The sequence below is a fragment of the Nycticebus coucang genome, chromosome 12 (genome assembly GCF_027406575.1).
Source record: "Nycticebus coucang isolate mNycCou1 chromosome 12, mNycCou1.pri, whole genome shotgun sequence".
NCBI lineage: Eukaryota > Metazoa > Chordata > Mammalia > Primates > Lorisidae > Nycticebus > Nycticebus coucang.
In genome coordinates this window covers 96,440,319-96,443,363 of record NC_069791.1, presented here as the reverse complement: position 1 = coordinate 96,443,363, position 3,045 = coordinate 96,440,319, and positions in this window count along the sequence as shown.

Below are 3,045 nucleotides of genomic sequence, written 5' to 3'. Positions count from 1 at the left end.
AAGCTATCATATTGTTCAAGCATATTAGGGACATACAAATGGGGGAAGGGGAGGTCAAACTCTCCCTCTTTACTGATAATATATGATCTTGTACTTAGAAAACCCCAGAGACTCAATCACAAGACTTCTGGAAATGATCAAGAAATATGGTAACATCATGGGTTATAACATCAATGTCCACAAATCAGCCTTTGTACGCAATAACAATCAAGTTGAGTAGCCAATCAAAGACACAATACTGATGATGGGAAGATGGCGGACTGAAGCCAGCTTTCCATAGAGGCTCCTGTCCTGAAGGAGAGTTAGGGGACGAAAATTTAGCAAATAACCTGATGGATTCCAGCAACACCAAGCGAGAAAGTTGAAGAACGCACATCAACCCCGCTGAGGAGAGCTGCGATCACAAGGAAGCAAACAAAAGCTGAGACTTCAAGCCAGAGTAGAAGTTGCAATAGGATCGAACAGAAACCAGCTGAAAACAAGACAGAACCACTTTGCTCCACCACACCAGACAGGACCCCAGTTTCTCAGGCCACAACACTGTACGGGCCCTCGATAAAACCCCAGGGGAAAAACTAAAGGGAGTAAAATAACCATGGGGCGGAATCAGCAGAAAAACTCTGGTAACATGAATAACCAGAATAGATCAACCCCCCCAAGAAAAGATACGGCAGATGTGATTGAAGATCCCATTCATAAACAACTGGCTGAGATGTCAGAAATCGAAATCAGAATTTGGATGGCAGACAAGATTAATAAAATGGAATTAGGAATCCGAGGAGAAATTCAAAAATTGTCTCAAGAATTTAACGAATTTAAAGACAAAACCACCAAAGACTTAGACACACTGAAACAAGAACTTACAGCCCTCAAAGATATGAAAAATACAGTAGAATCCCTCAGTAACAGAATGGAGCAAGCAGAAGAAAGGATTTCTGACATTGAAGATAAAGTCTTCGAACGCTCCCAATCTCTCAAAGAGGAAGAGAAATGGAGAGCAAAAATGGATCACTCACTCAGAGAACTCTCAGATAATTCGAAAAAAAAGCAACATAAGGATTATAGGAATTTCTGAGAACGATGAAGTGGCCTCCAAGGGCACAGAGGCCCTTCTACATGAAATTATGAAAGAAAATTTTCCAGACATGCCTAGAGAATCTGAAATTCAGATAGCAGACAGCTTCAGAACCCCAGCACGATTCAACCCCAATAAGTCATCCCCCAGACATATCATAATTAGCTTCACTAAAGTTAACATGAAAGAGAAGATTCTCAAAGCAGCCCGGCGAAAGAAAACTATAACGTACAAAGGTAAGAATATTAGAATAACTGCAGATCTCTCTGCTGAAACTTTTCAAGCCAGAAGAGGCTGGTCATCAACTTTTAATCTCCTAAAGCAAAAAAATTTTCAACCCAGGATCTTGTATCCAGCTAAACTGAGTTTCATCTATGATGGAGAAATTAAATACTTCAATGACATTCATATGTTGAAAAAATTTGCCATAAGTAAACCAGCTCTTCAGGATATTCTCAGACCTATCCTCCACAATGACCAACCCAATCCTACACCACAAAAGTAAACTCACTCAGAAACTTCGGATCAAACTCCAATTTCCACACTGGCAAAAGGATTAAAAATGTCCACTGGACCTTCGAAAAACTCGATACCCAAAATTCCACCAGACTTATCAATACTCTCCATCAATGTGAATGGCTTAAACTGTCCTCTAAAGAGGCATAGGTTAGCTGACTGGATACAAAAACTCAAGCCAGATATTTGTTGCATACAAGAGTCACATCTCAACTTAAAAGACAAATACAGACTCAGGGTGAAAGGATGGTCATCCATATTTCAGGCAAATGGTAATCAGAAAAAAGCAGGTGTTGCAATTTTATTTGCAGATACAGTAGGCTTTAAACCATCAAAAGTAAGGAAGGACAAGAATGGTCACTTCATATTTGTTAAGGGTAATACTCAATATGATGAGATCTCAATTATTAATATCTATGCACCCAACCAGAATGCACTTCAATTTATAAGAGAAACTCTAACAGACATGAGTAACTTGATTTCCTCCAGCTCCATAATCGTCGGAGATTTCAACACTCCCTTGGCAGTGTTGGATCGATCCTCCAGAAAGAAGCTGAGCAAAGAAATCTTAGATTTAAACCTAACCATCCAATATTTAGATTTAGCAGACATCTACAGAACATTTCATCCCAACAAAACTGAATACACATACTTCTCATCAGCCCACGGAACTTACTCCAAAATTGACCACATTTTAGGTCACAAGTCTAACCTCAGTAAATTTAAAGGAATAGAAATTATTCCATGCATCTTCTCGGACCATCATGGAATAAAACTTGAATTGAGTAACAACAGGAATCTGCATACCCATACAAAAACATGGAAGTTAAATAACCTTATGCTGAATGATAGCTGGGTCAGAGATGAGATGAAGAAAGAAATCGCCAATTTTATGGAACAAAACGACAATGAAGACACAAACTATCAGAACCTCTGGGACACCGCAAAGGCAGTTCTAAGAGGGAAATTTATAGCACTGCAAGCCTTCCTCAAGAGAATGGAAAGAGAGGAAGTTAACAACTTAATGGGACATCTCACGCAACTGGAAAAGGAAGAACATTCCAACCCCAAACCCAGTAGAAGAAAAGAAATAACCAAAATTAGAGCAGAATTAAATGAAATTGAAAACAAAAGAATAATACAACAGATCAATAAATTAAAAAGCTGGTTTTTTGAAAAGGTCAATAAAATAGATAAACCTCTGGCCAACCTAATCAGGAAAAAAAGAGTAAAATCCCTAATATCATCAATCAGAAACAACAAAGACGAAATAACCACAGACTCCTCAGAAATCCAAAAAATCCTTAATGAATATTACGAGAAACTTTATTCTCAGAAATATGAAAATCTGAAGGAAATAGACCGATACTTGGAAGCACGTCACCTTCCAAGACTTAACCAGAATCAAGTAGAAATGTTGAACAGACCCATATCAAGTTCAGAAATAGCATCAA